The sequence below is a fragment of the Chelonia mydas genome, chromosome 4 (assembly GCF_015237465.2).
Source record: "Chelonia mydas isolate rCheMyd1 chromosome 4, rCheMyd1.pri.v2, whole genome shotgun sequence".
NCBI classification, from domain to species: domain Eukaryota; kingdom Metazoa; phylum Chordata; order Testudines; family Cheloniidae; genus Chelonia; species Chelonia mydas.
In genome coordinates, this window is record NC_057852.1 from 49970798 (window position 1) to 49988146 (window position 17349).

A 17349-nucleotide genomic window follows, 5' to 3' on the forward strand; every position below is an offset into this window, starting at 1 on the left:
CATGTACATTGGCCAAACCGGACAGTGTCTACACAAAAGAATAAATGGACACAAATCTGACATTCAAGAATCATAACATTCAAAAACCGGTAGGAGAACACTTCAACCTCTCTGGCCACTCAGTAAAAAACTTAAGGGTGGCAATTCTGCAACAGAAAAGGTTCAAAAGCAGACTTCAACGAGAAACTGCTGAGCTTGAATTACTATGCAAACTAGATACCATTAACTTGGGTTTGAATAGAGACTGGGTGTGGCTGGGTCATTAAATGTATTGAATCTATTTACACGTTAAGTATCGTCACACCTTCTTTTGAACTGTCTAAATGGGCTTTCTGCTGATAATAGCTCATCTTAATTAATTAGCCTCTTACAGTTTTTATGGCAAATTCCACCTTCTCTGTGTATATAGGTCTTACTATATGTTCCATTCTATGCATCTGATGAAGTGGGCTGTAGCCCACGAAAACTTATGCTCCAATAAATTTGTTAGTCTCTAAGGTGCCACAAGTACTCCTGTTTTTCTTGTGGATACAGACTAACATGGCTGCTACTCTGAAACCTGGCAAAATCATTAGTTATTTTTTTGATTATATTGATCTTTGCACACATACAGTGATGAAAGTATTGTGCTTGCTATTTTTTATTTCATCTAGAGATGGGCCTGACCCTGGAGCACTGGATGTGAAGTCCCACAAACAGTGGGGTCTAGATCCTAACTTCATGACTTGTGCCTCTCTAGTCCATTGACTGTAATGAGCAGCAAGATTTGATCTCAACATCTGGTTAAAAACAAAAAAAACAAGAACAAAAATCAGCCATTCAATTTCAAATTGTAACCTCTCATCAGTGGCATCTTAAAGTGAGAAAAGAGAAAATGAGTACTTAACTCAAGTGCTTTGAATTTAATACCAATTCAGTGTTTGTTCAGTGGTATCCTAAAGACCACCACATTGGTTGGTTTTGATTGGAGTTAATCATTGCCAGCAAGTTAAAGAAGCATTGCCAGTATTCTTGCCCGCAAGCTAAAGAAGTATGGGCTGGATGAATTGATTATAAGGTGGATAGAAACCTGGCTAGATTGTCGGGCTCAAAGGGTAGTGATCAATGGCTCCATGTCTAGTTGGCATCTGGTATCAAGCTGAGGGCCCCAAGGGTTGGTCCTCAGGTTGGTTTTGTTCAATATCTTCATTAATGATCTGGAGGATGGCATGGATTGCACCCTCAGCAAGTTTGCAGATGACATTAAACTGGGAGGAGAGGTAGATACGCTGGAGGGGAGGGATAGGACAGAGGGCCCTAGACAAATTAGAGGATTGGGCCAAAAGAAATCTGATGAGGTTCAACAAGGACAAGTGCAGGACTCTGCACTTAGGACGGAAGAATCCCATGCATGGCTACAGACTTGGGACCGAACGGCTAGGCAGCAGTTCTGCAGAAAAGGACCTAGGGGTTACAGTGGACGAGAAGCTGGATATGAGTCAACAATGTGCCCTTGTTGCCAAGAAGGCCAATGGCATTTTGGGATGTATACGTTGGGGCATTGCCAGCAGATCAAGGGACGTGATGGTTCCCCTCTATTCGACTTTGGTGAGGCCTCATCTGGAGTACTGTGTCCAGTTTTAGGCCCCACGCTACAAGAAGGATGGGGAAAAATTGGAAAACGTCCAGCGGAGGGCAACAAAAATTATCAGGGGACTGGAACACATGACTTATGAGGAGAAGCTGAGGGAACTGGGATTGTTTAGTCTGCAGAAGAGAAGAATGAGGGGGGATTTGATAGCTGCTTTCAACTACCTGAAAGGGGGTTCCAAAGAGGATGGACCTAGACTGTTCTCAGTGGTAGCAGATGACAGAACGAGGAGTAATGGTCTCAAGTTTTAGTGGGAGAGGTTTAGGTTGGATATTAGGAAAAACTTTTTCACTAGGAGGTTGGTGAAACACTAGAATGGGTTACCTAGGGAGGTGGTAGAATCTCCTTCCTTAGAAGTTTTTAAGATCAGGCTTGACAAAGCCCTGGCTGGGATGATTTAGTTGGGGATTGGTCCTGCTTTGAGCAGGGGGTTGGACTAGATGACCTCCTGAGGTCCCTTCCAACCCTGATATTCTATGATTCCATGAAATCGCTATCTGTGAATAAATCTGATGGATTTAGCACCTTTCCTGGGGGGAAAAAAGCTGTTTGTAAACAGACTTTGCATTTTATGGATTTAGACTTTTATTTGTTCAAACTATTTATGGGAAAAAAAATCAGACTGTGGTTTCTTGATGAACTGCTCACTTTGAACATTACTATTAGATATCATAATTTGTGGTGCGAGAATGGTCATCTGAATTATATCATTTCTGCTTCCTGACTGAAACTTGTTCAACTGGAGAAAAAAAAATGTCAAATAGTGCACAATAATGAATAACAATCATTTGCACATTAATACTTTGTGTGCAAAGACTGATAGCTGTATGTTACAACCATTCCACCAACATCCATACAAATATGTTTGTATTATGAACAAGTTTGAACTCCGTAGCTATGGTACTTAAACAAATGCTTGATAACACTTTCTACTGGATTTTGCCAACTTGAGTTTTGATCCATTAATATTGGTTGACTGCAAACATTTTAAATTTGGTAGCATATTGAAAAAATCATTCCTTACCTTCAGAAATGCACAGTTGCTGGAAAACATCCCTTTAGTAGCATGCCTCTCTGCACAAGCTGATCCCTGAAACAGTATGATGCAGTATGTTTGCATAGTATTTACATGGTTCAGTCGGTATGGTACATCTCCTTGTTTTACAACATGATTTTTTCCCCCCAATCTTTCTTTCAGAAGTTATCCTTGTCCTAAAATTGTAAGTTGTACAATGTGGGCTTTGTACAAGTCATTTGTCCACAGAGCCTTATAGGCTCTTTCTAATTGAAAAATCAGTTTATTTTACTCATTTAAGAACTTCATTATACAATCTCTATACAAATGACAGGTTTCAGAGTGGTAGCCATGTTAGTCTGTGTCAGCAGAAACAATGAGGAGTCCTTGTGGCACCTTAGAGATTAACAAATTTATTTGGGCATAGGCTTTCGTGGGCTAAAACCCACTTCATCAGATGCGTGGATTGAAAAATACTGTAAGCTATATATATATATATATCACAGCACATAAAAAGATGGGAATTGCCTTACCAAGTGGGGCGTCAGTGCTAATGAGGCCAATTCAATTAAGGTGGAAGTGGCCTATTTTCGACAGTTGACAAAAAGGGGTGAATATCAAGAGAGGGTTATATCTATTCAAGGGACATCATAATAGGACCTAACCAGATCAGCCACACCATCAGAGGCTCGTTCATCTGCACATCTACCAATGTGATATATGCCATCATGTGCCAATAATGCCCCTCTGCCATGTATATTGGCCAACCCAGACAGTCTCTATGCAAAAGAATAAATGGGCAGAAATCAGACATCAAGAATTGTAACATTCAAAAACCAATAGGAGAGCACTTCAATCTCTCTGGAAACTCCATAACAGACTTAAATGTGGCAATTCCTCAACAAAAAACACCTTCAAAAACAGACTTCAATGAGAAACTGCAGAACTGGAATTAATTTGAAAACTGGACACCATCAAATTAGGCCTGAATAAAGACTGAGAATGGATGAGTCACTATAAAAAGTAATTTTCCCTCTGCTGATACACCTTCTTGTCAACTGGTGGAAATGAGCGACATCCACCTTAACTGAATTGGCCTCATTAGCACTGACCTCCCACTTGGTAAGGCAACTCCCATTTTTTCCATGTGCTGGGATATATATACTGTTTAGTGTATTTTTCAGTCCATGCATCTGATGAAGTGGGGTTTAGCCCATGAAAGTTTATGCCCAAATAAATGTGTTAGTCTCTAAGGTGCCACAAGGACTCCTCGTTGACTATATAAATGGAATCACATTCATGCCATCCATTCACTGGTCTTCTAGTCATGTTGTTCTGGTAGGTGGTGGCTCTTGTTTTCTAGGCCTTCTAATACTTCCACCCCACCAAAAAAGAAGTCCAGTGCTTTTCTTGGCTCACTAATTTCTTACTCTACCATAATTCCTCTCGCTTACATGTTACTCATGCTTAGCTGAGTTGTATCCAATCACTTTTGGAAATATTATACATTGTGGTACTGTGAATGGATCTAGACACATCCCAAGCACCCACCTTGAAGTCTGAAGTCATGATGCAGAAGCCCTACCTCAATATCCCCATGTTTCAGGGCTCTCTCAAACTATCAAAAGAAACTCTTCTCTGGTTAGGCAGCAGCCTTCCTTGGGGCTCGATTTATTAAAATAACAAAGCTATTCCCAAAATAATGTTCTCAGATACCCACTAAGTCTGTATTTCCCATCTTTCCTCCTGGGGATATTCCAAGCTTTCCCTGCCTGGATTCTTTTCCCTGAAGACTCAGCATTTCATGCTGGAGTCTACCACTCCTAGTAGTCTCTGTAGTCTCTCTATTCCTACCTGATACCTCAGGGGTCCCTGTAGGCATCCACTCACTCTTAGCAGCCATTCTTTGCCTAGGCAGGTCTCAGCTAAAGGCTCTTACTCCAGCTTCACACTGGTTGCCTCTCTCTCTTTCTGCAGTTTCCTGCTGCTCTTTACAGGAAAATCAGGACCTCCTTACCCAGCTGATTCTAGTCATTAAACCCCATCCCAGGTCTGGCCAGCAGGGCTAATTGAGCAGGCCAGGCCACCCCATTACAAGTACACATGTTATCAATTATGCCTTTTTAGTTCCCTTCTAGTGAACTAAGCTGTTCATCTCAGGAGCTATGGAATGCTGTAGAAGGTGAGCTTTATCACATTTCACAGCATGCACACAGAGTAGTTAGATGAAAAGCATGAAATGCTCTTTTTGGAAGGTTGTAACATAAAACTACTTTATTTCTTAGAATTCCAGGACAATAACACAAGAACCCCAAACCAAAGACACACAAATCAGGTTGCTCCATAAAACAGAGGGTACAATTCGTTCCATCTCCACAAGAACCCCTAACTGGACAAGAGTATCCCTTGGAGTGGAGTAGAGGAATCACTCATTCCTACAAAGGATAACAACCATGTGGAGAAAGATGGGGGGGAAGTCTCTCTGACATCAACAAGATACCTGAAACTGTATCTTGCTCCATTCCCTGGACCAGCCACCCAGAGAAGAAGAAGTAAAGACCACTGGCACCAACTACACCAAGCCTGAGGTGTAAAGATCAAAGCCCCACAACATGTAAAAGTCTTACGTCTTAAAATTGCTAATGTTACTGGTAAAATATCACCTTTAAGTCCAAGCTAGGACCAATCACGTGAGTTAGGGACTTTAAGGTGAAGAAGGTGTGGGAATCCTTCTGTAAAGCAAATCTGAGAATAGTGAACAACTCTAATGTCCATTAGTGCGTGTGTTCATGTGTGTGTGTCTGCACGTAATTAACTGTTCTCCAAAGCAGACATTAAGCTCTTAATTCTGCTATTGAAACAGTGAGGGATCCCTGGGTGAAACCAGTTTCATTCTAAAGCTGCTGTAAGTATGAAGTTTGTGCCAGACTGTCATAGAACACATTGTGTAATGTGGGGAAGGAAATATATTATATTAAGATAGGTTTGTCTTACCTCTTCCTCTAAATGTTGCTGTTCACAAAAAGGTAGCTAAAAGGAAGCTACCAAGAAATCATTTTGACAGCTGTATTTACTTAAAATCAAGATGAAGTAATGGCTGCTGCTTTCAATGGACTGGATTAAATTAATCCACTTAAATGAAAGGTTGATGGGAGAATTATTTTCTGCAAAACCTTTAGATTGTTTTTTTTCTTAACTTACTCAATATGACTTAATTACTAATTGTAGTAATAGGTGAGCCAGATAAATTGAATCATTGACTTATTGACTGTATTCAGACTGTGATATCAATTTGACCATTGTAACATATTTCTTGTAAATTAAGTCAGGAGAATTAAATTCATTTAGCTAGCAGCATTTTTCACCAAATCTTATATTTGTTTTACAACTGCCTGCTTAATCTTTTAAAACATTTATAAAAGACACACTGAACTACTTTATTTCCCAAATCTTAAACAATGACAAAGTAAATGATGTAGAAGAAAAGGGTAAAATCCTTAAATAATTGCTGAGCCCATATTTCAATAACTTGAAACATAGCCCTATTACTCTTACACCCTAAAGTATCCGATCCATTATTCTTTGAAAGACAAGTGCACTGGCTACCCTATAGGGTAATCTTTCATACCTAAATAGCCCCTTATAAGTATTCACTGTCAGATTTTTATTTTTATTTTTTAATTCTAGCTCCAACACCGCCTGCCGGTAGGCTTGGGATAAGTCTAGTTTCATTACCTTCATTACCCCCCCTCTCAGTTTTTCAACTAAATCTTGTGGCTTAGGGTAGGAACTGTGTATAGGGCCACTTCCAGCCAGGGATTTATGGTAACTTTATAGTCCCCACTAGTACTTATTCTACCATCACTGTTTGGGATACACACAGTTAGTGCAGCCCATTCACCAAAATGCACAGATGAAATCATGCCCTACTTTGCAATTCATCCAGTTGCTTTCCACAGAGTCTCGCAGAACTTATGGCCCTGATCTAATGCCCTTGTTAGACACAATCAGGCTTCCTGGGTTTTTTTTGTTTTGTTTTGTTTTTAAACCAAATCTCTACATGTACTAAATACGCTTGAATTTTCCTTTCAATTCCACCACTCGTCTGGCATGTGTGCACTGCATTATAATCCAATTTAAGCTCCTATAATCAGTTTTTGCCCATTGATGGAGGAGGGGAGGGGGCAAATTCCTTCAGTTACAATCAAGTGTAATGTGCACAGATACCTTTATAAATTACAGTGACAGGGAGACTGGCTAATACTCATGTATTTATATCCCATTATATATTAATTTAGCATTCAGTTGGAATTGGTGGTAGATTCAGCTAATCAGCCAGTAGACTGGCTAATACTCATGTATTTATATCCCATTATATATTAATTTAGCATTCAGTTGGAATTGGTGGTAGATTCAGCAGCAAGGTTGAATCCTGTATTTGTAAGGAGGGGGCAAAGTAGATTTTATCTCTGCCTTTGCCACAGAGTTCCTATGGGCTTGGCTTGTTTAGCCTAACTAAAAGAAGGTTGAGAGGAGATATGATTCCTATCTATAAATATATCAGAGGGATAAATATCATGGAGGGAGAAGAATTATTTAAGCTCACTACCAATGTGGACACAAGAACAAATGGATATAAACTGGCCATCAGGAAGTTTAGACTTGAAATTAGATGGAGGTTTCTAACCATCAGAGGAGTGAAGTTCTGGAACAGCCTTTCAAGGGAAGCAGTGGGGGCAAAAGACCTATCTTGCTTCAAGGTTAAACTTGATAAATTTATGGAGGAGAAGGTATGATGGGACAACATGATTTTGGCAATTAATTGATCTTTAACTATGCGTGGTAAATAGTTAAATAGATGAAATGTTGGATGGGGTGGGATCTGAGTTACTACAGAGAATTCTTTCCTGGGTATCTGGCTGGTGAATCTTGCCCACGTGCTCAGGGGTTTAGCTGATCGCCATATTTGGGGTCAGGAAGGAATTTTCCCCCAGGGCCGATTGGTAGAGGCCCTGTGGTTTTTTCACTTTCCTCTGCAGCGTGGGGCTTGGGTCACTTTCTGGAGGATTCTCTGCACCTTGAAGTCTTTAAACCACTATTTGAGGACTTCAATAGCTCAGACATAAGTTAGGAGTTTGTTACAGGAGTTGGTGGGTGAGATTCCGTGGCCTACATTGTGCAGGAGGTCAGACTAGATGATCATAATGGTCCTTTCTGACCTTAAAGTCTATGATTCTGTGAAATGACAGCAATAGTGGGTTGTCATCACTAGAAGATAGTGAGTGGATTTCACAGGTATTTGCCTAACAGCAGAGGAATGATGAGACTCAGGATTGTTGGCTCAGGAGGTGAGTCTGCTCTATTGGACATACTTTCTGCTCCTTCCCCTCCAGCCTGTCCCATCCCTATCTCTTCCCCAGCCCTGGCTCCTCCTCTCTGTCTGATTCTCACCTAGCCAGTTAAATTATCCACTCTTCATCACTCTTGCTTTTATATAAATATTTTAGGCTGAGATGCACAATTACGCTTTGATGTTGTATAATTAAGATAAGGGAAGTCTATCACAAAGTAACATTTAAGGTCTGTACTAGATAATCTAACAGTAAAGCTAACCTAATATCCAGCACCACAGCAGTTTACATTGACAAAGAATAACCCGCTAATGGGGACTCTCATGATCACATTTTATCTTGTGCAGCAATTTCTTAAAGCAGTTTTATTCAACCATATGGGGTATTTCCAATATAATACCTTAAAATACTTTATTTATTGTCATGTCTTCAGAATAAATCATCTTTATCATGAAGGAATTAATTTTCTTTAAAAAATATGTGATCTGCAAATAGACATGGAATGTAAACAAATATCTGGAATAGGAATAAAATATATCAGGAACATAAAATGGGATATCAAAGCTGTAATATCTGGGTAAGTGTGCAAAGTTTCCAGCAAGAACATTTGACTTTTCTCAAATAGAATATGCAATGCAAGACTTATCATTGGTTTTGTTTTACTGATGCTGAACAAGTAGGGTCTGATTGCAGTCTTGTTGTTTCTTCTTTGGGACTACAAAATAAAACTGTTACCCTCCAGGCATTCTACCACATTATTATTCTTGATGAATTTCTGTTACCTTGGAGATACTCAGAAGATGTAAAGTGGTAAGAGCATTGATTTATAACTGACATGAAGCTACTAAGGTCTAGAACACTTCTCTAGTGGCTAGGGCTCGTGGATAGATGTCTTCATTAATCTGGGCATGCATCAAAAACAGTTGAAAGGAACAGTCCACTCATTGGAGCTTGAAGATTCTTATATTACACTTAGCTTAAATACTGCAGCAAATCATTTATACCCATTGATCAGTCACAATTTACCAACAGTTATCACGCCTTCATTTTTAGAAATATTACAATTGTTCCATACTTGAATCAGGAAGTAACTGGTGAATCACAGAAACTAAAGTTACTTTTGAGTTGTCAGCAAATAATGGCCACTGTACTTAGGTCTAAGTATGGTGAATATATTCTTGTGTAGCAAACTTGTCATAGCTCTTGTATTTGTACATAATAAAAATGTTATCACAGCCAAAACTCCAACAAAATTATAAGCACTTTATTTTGTGATATAGTTAATTCTACCCAGTTAAAACAAGGTAGTACTAGGAATTCCACAAGAGACCTTTGATTGTAATATTTTGAGCCCAATTGCTCGGCCATGGAATGTTGTTTCAGTTTTCTAACACCTTCCTCAGACATTTTCAAAGAGACTCTAAGATCAGTTGTTTAAAGCAATTGTTATGGTCCAGGGGGAAAGCTATACCTTTGACCTCTTTCTGAGTCTCTCTGGGCATCTTTTACAAATGATAACCTACACCTGTGCTTCTCTCAGATGAATCCTGCAATTCACCCCACTTCTAGACGGGATCAGCAAGCTGCATCACCCCTTGTTTACCAATCATATTACCTTAGCCAATTAAATTGGCTTGGACCCCACTATAGACTTGATGCTGACACTGTGGTGAAATGAAGACAGATATATGGATGAATTTTAAATAGCAGGCTGCAACTTTTATTAAACGTAAGCACAGAGGAAGAGCATTCCTGCCCATCACCCATAGGCTTCTATACAAAGCTTTCCTTTGGTTTTCGTTTGAGGGTTACAGAACACCAGTCATATAACCAATAACACAGGAAGATCTCACCCTATCCCATTGGTTGAAGGCCTATCACCAACATCTCAGGTTTTTTTGCTTCTGGGAACAGGTCATCTTATCCTTACAAGCACAGTGGAAACAAGACACAAGTTGTAATGAATTAATAACTCAGCCAAGTATCTCAGTGAGATTCTAAGCAAATTCCTACTTAACCCACTGTGGTTTGAAGGTGCTGTGAGGAAGGTGAAAAACACTGTCCTTCACCCAATTGGCTTATGAGAGAAAAAATCCTTCATGATCCCCAAATGGCTGATGGGATGGACCCTCTTTATCTGTTAGGCAAATTTCTCATTCCTAGTGCAGGGTGGAGTTACTGTAACAGAGCCAAAAGAGGCTGTATGTGACTCCCACCCCAGTTTAAATCCCGGGAATTGGGCTCAATCAGCAACCCTCCCCCTCAACTGGGTAAGAAGTGTAAAAGATTCCAAGGACAGGGAGGAGCTATCTGGTGTCCCTCAGCAAGTGTCTCCCTACCTTACTGCTGAGGCTGTCCTCTTTCACCACTGGCCTCATCAATTCCCCCATCTGTTGTGGTGGTAGTTGCATTTCTTTCTGAAAGCTCTGAGCAGTTTGAAATTGCAGCGACACAGAAAAGCTTGTTCCAAGCAAAGTATGTATCGGTCCACAGGAATATAAAAGACAGAAAAGGGTTAAAACAACACATATTAGGTTATCTAATTTATCTTTTGCCTCATGCAAGTAGGCTAGCCACCTGACTTCACCTTGTAACCCCCCGACCCAATCTTCCTGGGGACTAATTTTCCGCCTGGTTTTCTGCAGACCCTCTCTTCCTATCTCCTCAGAGGTTTAGCTTTTGAGTCACTTTCAAGCTCTTGTTTGGAAATCCTGCATAATAGCCCCTGGGATTTCAATCTGGAATATAACCAACCCCCCCGCCACCCACCACAGCCTCCTATGGGACCAGCCAGACACTGATTCCACATCAGTGGAGGTAAACCTCAAAGGAATTTTCACCTCCATTGTCTGAATACTGGCCACCGTAGTGCTCTACAGCCATTGATTTTTGGTTCCTGTAAACTGACCACTGCCACACTATTATATTGTGTATTTCATCAAAGCACTTTTCGGAGAAGGACAGTATTAGCCCCATTTTACAAATGAGGAAACTGAAGCACAAAGTGGTAAAGTAGCTTCCCCACCCAGCAGATCAGTAGCAAAGCCAATAACAGAACTCAGAGCACTGGATTGGGACTCAGGAGATCTCTCTCTTACTTTTAATTTTTCTTTATCCTTAGGCTACCAACACAATAACTATCAGACCCAAAGACGTCTCTTTGTCTATAAAGATATTGATAGATATGAATATATATAAATATTCATAAAATATAGATAACTTCCACATTCTTCACAGCAATACTGAAGACACCTTAGCACGTTTTGCAAAATGTACATAAACACTAACAATTTAAATGGACATAAAAGAAAAAAAAAGAAAAAAAAGGTATGCTGTATGTATAATAAATCAGTAAAATCTTCCTGATCATTTTTGGAGCTTTTCACCATTTTGGTTCATTAACTCATTGGTAATACATGGTAAATAGGTCATTAATTCTGTTATAAATTTTATTAGCAAAAGATGGAAAGGATATACTTTCATATGGTACAGCATCATTATTGTGATTGTTATTGACAGGTTTGCTTGAAGCATAAAGCGTGTCTAAGTTTCTGTGGTCTTTTACATGGAGGGACTCAAGTTGTGTGGAAACATAAAATATATGTACTTGCAAGAGTGAAAATATTGTCACTCTTTTGAATAACAATTTACTATTTACACATATTCAAGGGATTGTCTCTCAAGCATATAATTAAGCAATTAAAATAGTTTGTATTATGTTTCTCATGGTCCCACAGCTCCTGAGCTGGCTCCTCTTTCACCAAGAGGGCCACCTTTTTCCTTATCTCCAAAATTATACAATAATTTGTGTAACATTGTCTGTACCAATGCTAAAGATAGATCCATAGAAGCTGCTATTCTGTTCACCAAATAAGTCCAAGTGCCATGCACAGAAGAAGAGGAAGAATTCACAACAGAGATATCTGAGTGATGAAGAAACTGAGCTGAATAGCTGACATTTGCCCTCCTTGTTCAACCGGATTCTCCAAGTCACTCTCCAGATCGTGAGTCTATGCAACATAAAAAGATATAAAGAATATTGGCTATGAGGAATGGACTTCCCTCACAAAACTAGCACTGTGGGATGGAAGAAAGTATAGACCAAAACCCCCTTTAAACATAATATTGATAGGAAGGAAATTGCCCTTGAAATGAAGATCCCTAGTGGATCAGAGAGAAAGCATCTCCAGAAGATATAAAGCCAGAAGGCTGACCCACAGTTGCACCATCTTATGTTTCCTGATTTCTTCTTATAGCTATGACTCGAAGAGATCTGAAGCCTACACTTGGATTGTAAGGGATGACAACTCTGGAAAAAAAATAGGCCACTATGTAGACTGAACCCAATAGGAAAGTAACATGGACTCACAAAAAAGCCCAAGCTTCTACAGTGCGGAACTGGAACTGGAGGTATGGGGGGGGGGGGGGCAGGATTTTATAGAACGCATTAATACAGCCTTAAAAAAAGTCGTATGAAGAAAATAGAAGAAAAAATGTAAGATATCTGCACAGTGAATGACTCATTCAGGTCTGATAAAGAAACTAGAATAAAAAGTCCACACACAGTATGCACATGAAATCAGTTATCCAATAAGAATAAAGCACAAGTTTTGTGACATAACTCATTTTCTAACACTTAAAAAAATAAAGCTGGAGTGACTTAAATGAGCACTCTTAAAGGTTAAATAAATTGTACTGCCATAAAACCAAAGCTATTTGGAACATTTAAAGGTCAGTTCCTTTATTTTTTTTTCATAGGTTTGAACTTATTTTTATTATTTACAAAGGTGACATTTCCCTCTGCAAAGAGAGTTCTGGAAGGTCCATCCTAACATGGTAATGCAACTGGAGTCTAATTCTCTGGGAACTTTATAAATCAAAGGCCTTTCTCTGAGCATAAGATAGAAAAAGAAAAATGCCTTTACTTATGTATTGTAGTTGCCTTGCTAGCATGTTGAAGTACAGTCAGTCAAACAAGTCAAACACCTCAGTTTGTTTTACTGAAAAGCCTCAGAAACTAATACTTCACACTGATTTTTGGTAACATCTTATCAGATGAAACTTCCCTCATCTACAAGAAGATTCAAATTTAAATCACTCATTCTTTAACCTCTCTCCATTTAAGAAGTCTAAATCTTAAATTTCTTATCTAAAGCTTGTAAAAAAAATCCTAATTACAGAGAAACCTGAGCACTGGAAATCCAGAGTTTAAAGCATTCTGCCTAGGATTTTCAGCACTCCACTGATGTTAAAACAGGATGGTATGTGCTAAATCAGACACAAAGTCACTATGAGATTTTCAAGGAAGAACCTGATCCAACTGTGAGATGGCTGTGCATCTTGAACAGAAATAAAAACAACAACATATTGTGGGCATTGTGGGCCCATTATGATGGGGGTCAGGTGTCCTACAGGGATATGCATGGATTCACCAAAGGCAAGTCACCCCTGACTAACCTAATTGCCTTCTATGATGAGATAACCGGCTCTGTGGATGAGGGGAAAGTAGTGGACGTGTTATTCCTTGACTTTAGCAAAGCTTTTGACACAGTCTCCCACAGTATTCTTGCCAGCAAGTTAAAGAAGTATGGGCTGGATGAATGTATTACAGGGTGGATAGAAAGCTGGCTAGATCATTGGGCTCAGCAGGTAGTGATCAATGGCTCTATGTCTAGCTGGCAACCGGTATCAAGAGGAGTGCCCCAAGGGTCAGTCCTGGGGCAGGTTTTGTTCAATATCGTCCTTAATGATCTGGAGGATGGCATGGATTGCACCCTCAGCAAGTTTGCAGATGACACTAAACTGGGAGTGGTAGATACGATGGAGGGGAGGGATAGGATACAGAGGGACCTAGACAAATTGGAGGATTGGGCCAACAGAAATCTGATGAGGTTCAACAAGGACAAGTGTAGAGTCCTGCACTTAGGATGGAAGAATCCCATGCACGGCTACAGACTAGGGACCGAATGGCTAGGCAGCAGTTCTGCAGAAAAGGGCCTAGGGGTTACAATGGACGAGAATCTGGATATGAGTCAACAGTGTGCCCTTGTTGCCAAGAAGGCCAATGGCATTTTGGGTTGTATAGGTAGGGGCATTGCCAGCAGATCGAGGGATGTGAGCATTCCCTGCTATTCGATATTGGTGAGGCCTCATCTGGAGTACTGTGTCCAGTTTTGGGCCCCACACTACAAGAAGGATGTGGAAAAATTGGAAAGAGTCCAGCGGAGGGCAACAAAGATGATTAGGGGACTGGAACACATGACTTATGAGAAGAGGCTGAGAGAACTGGGATTGTTTAGTCTGCAGAAGAGCAGAATGAGTGGGGATTTGATAGCTGCTTTCAACTACCTGAAAGGGGGTTCCAAAGAGGATGGATCTAGATTGTTCTCAGTGGTAGCAGATGACAGACAAGGAGTAATGGTCTCAAGTTGCAGGGGGGAGGTTTAGGTTGGATATTAGGAAAAACTTTTTCACTAGGAGGGTGGTGAAGCACTGGAATGGGTTACCTAGGGAAGTGGCAGAATCTCCTTCCTTAGATGTTTTTAAGATCAGGCTTGACAAAGCCCTGATTGGGATGATTTAGTTGGGAACTGGTCCTGCTTTGAGCAGGGGTTGGACTAGATGACCTCCTGAGGTCCCTTCCAACCCCGATATTCTATGATTCTATATAGGGGAGGAACATAAGAGGTGTCATGCGCCAAAAAGTGAGGCTTATTCCAAAGTATTTAGGTGATGAACCAGATTAATCCTTGGCGTCAAATCAGTGGTGCAGAGGCAGTCTCTGAAGGACTTCAAAAGATACCTGAAGGAAGAAAGAGAAACATGGGCAGAAATGTGTGATCAAATAATATAAGTTGTACATTTGGGGACATAGGAAAAATAAAAGGAAAGAAATTACAGAAATGTACATTTTATTTGAGAAATCCCAAAAGAGGCGTGAAGTGTTTTTTTAACAGTATAACTTCTTGTTCAGTCCACTTGAGATCCACTGTGGTTTGCCCCATCCATAAGAGTACCTAGGTGTGTGCAGATCAGTACATTACATAAAATGATAATGGGAATGAGTCTGTCTCACTTCAGGTGATGTTGTGAAGATGGTTATTTTGAGCAGATAGTTATTTAAGAGTATAGAGAAGGGGGAAAATGCCACCAGACAGTGAGATAGACTCAGTGGAATACTTTTGAGGGTATTCACTGTAAGATGGTGTATGCTTATGTAGGTACTGGCTGGCTAACTCATTCAGGTATGAAGTCTTGTATGGCTCCTCCAGTGGATCTCTTGGAAAGAAGTTAAAATTTTCCATTCCCTCTCCTCTCCCCACAAGAACCTAAGTAACTAAGATACCTAAGTCCCATTTTCAAAAGTGACAAGCACTTGGGAGCAACCGTCACATTGATTCTCAGTGCCTTAATCACTCTTGAAAATGGGACTTAGGTGCTTTTGAAGTTTTACCTATAGTCAAAAATCCTATTCATCCTCCAGATTTCTGTCTTGTTTTCATCACATTGTCTGCTTTCTTGTTCTAATACAGAGATCCCACAAACTCTGCTAGGCCTACTTCTTCTTCAGCCTTAAAATATACTGGTAACTTAGGACTTCTCTACAAGTACACTAGAGAGTACACTGAGGGGATGTAAAATCCTAGAATACATGATATTTTGCTACTTGAAATCCATTCCTACATGTTGGTCTGAGTAGTTGGTTTCTTCCTAAACAAAGTCACACAGTTTTTAAATTCCACCAGTCTTGTAGGGGATAGCCTAATCTATATATTATGTAATAATTACATTGATTACTTAAGAATTCCCAGTTATTGCTTTCAGGATAGACAAGTTCTTGTCCCAAGATCAGGCCCAGTATTATTAAAATTACCATACAGTTTAGAAACCCCAAAGTGCCCAGTTGCAACTCATACATTATAGGAACATCTATATTTACAATAATTTGTTAATACATTTATCAAAAATCACACACACTAACTCAGTAAGGTAAATAGAGATATACAGAAAGTACATCTGAACATCCATAATCACATCATCCCTTGCAGAACAACCCAAAATGTTAGCCATTATCTTCCTCATCTCCATTCCCTAGTTCCTCATCAGCAGTGGCCATTATTCTGGCACCTCTCAAGGGCTACATCTTTCTCTCCTACTGTCCAAAAGCTGGGCTATAACTTGTATAATATGTTACGCTGCTGCCTGTATGTCTAATGCATATCAGTAGGGGTTTTTCCCTTTTCCTTATTTGTATTTTCTCATCTTACTAATGAGGTGTCCTCATGATCATACCCATCACGTTTTGCTTAAGCGAATTTGCAGTTATTACTTTCATGTTCCTTGAGGGAGCAATTACTGGAACATTCTAACTCCTACCATTGAGCAAGTTTCTTCTGAGCTCCCAAAATCTAAAGGTAACCGTTGATCTTTGCCAAGGGTTACAGACTACTTAACCACACTTATACACTTTATAGTATATATTGGTATATATACTACACACACACACACACACACACACACAATATATATATATATATATATATACACACACACTTATACACTTTACAGTGGTGTGATGTCAATGCATTTTAGTCTTTATAGTTATATAAATCAAAGCTAACCATTAAGCCATTTTGGTTAAGTCAATAATTTCTGTCTAGAAAAAACATTCTCTAATTAAAATGTCCTCAGTTTTTAATGGACAAACAGAAAAAAACCTTACTAGCAATGATTGATGAGAGTGATGCTAGAGTTAAATAGGTCTCTTTTCTACCTATCTCCCTATAGGTTTTGGAGAAGAGAGGGGACTTAGAGGTTTCTTTCCATGTTGGAAGGGAATGGGATAGTGAGTCCTGTTTTTCCCTCTCAACCTCAAGTCAGTCCTTTTCTTTCCATTCCTCTTCCTTTTTCCAAGGGAGGGAAAGGAGGTTGGAAAATAAAAATAGACAAATATAAGTGAATGAAGGGAGAAAGAAATCACAGGGAAAGAAGCACCATTATAGAAAAGAAAGGAAAAAAGATCCAAGAAGGAAAAGATGTATAAAATTATATTTGCAAAAATGTTAAATGAAAAGATAATTGATAATATATTTCATACTGAATAAACTGTAAATTTTTTGTTAATTCAAATTGCAGGTGGTGTGGTTTGGTATGCAGGTGGCCTGGGTTAATGGCAGCAGGGTATGTTTCATCCTGGCTAGTAGGTGTCAGGCAAATTTATCAAGCCTGGACCTCTCAATAGAATGAACTATGAAGATTCTTTTGTTCTAGAATTTGCATAATATTTTAAACACTGTTGTATTAGGAGCCCTATCAAATTGTTTAAAATATTGTATTTTGGAATTTTCCTCAGC